Consider the following 255-nt stretch of genomic DNA (forward strand, 5'->3'; position numbering starts at 1 on the left):
CGCCGCAGCTCTGCTGCTGCTGCACTACTCACGCTGCGGAAAAAGGCATCTCGAGCCACAGTGACTGGCAGCAGCTGCTGCAGCTTCCTTGAATTTGCTGCTGCCCACTGCAGCGCCTGGCAGCAGCAGCAGCAAACAACATTTCTTCTAAATCAACTTTAGTTCTCTTCGAACAAATCCACCGCGAAAGGCCTCTGCAGCAACTGCTGCTGCTGCTGCTGCTAGCTTCTGCTGCTGCGGCTGCTACTACGGCCA

The sequence above is a fragment of the Eimeria tenella genome, genomic scaffold, assembly GCF_000499545.2.
Source record: "Eimeria tenella Houghton genomic scaffold, Eth_scaff2406, whole genome shotgun sequence".
Lineage (NCBI taxonomy): Eukaryota > Apicomplexa > Conoidasida > Eucoccidiorida > Eimeriidae > Eimeria > Eimeria tenella.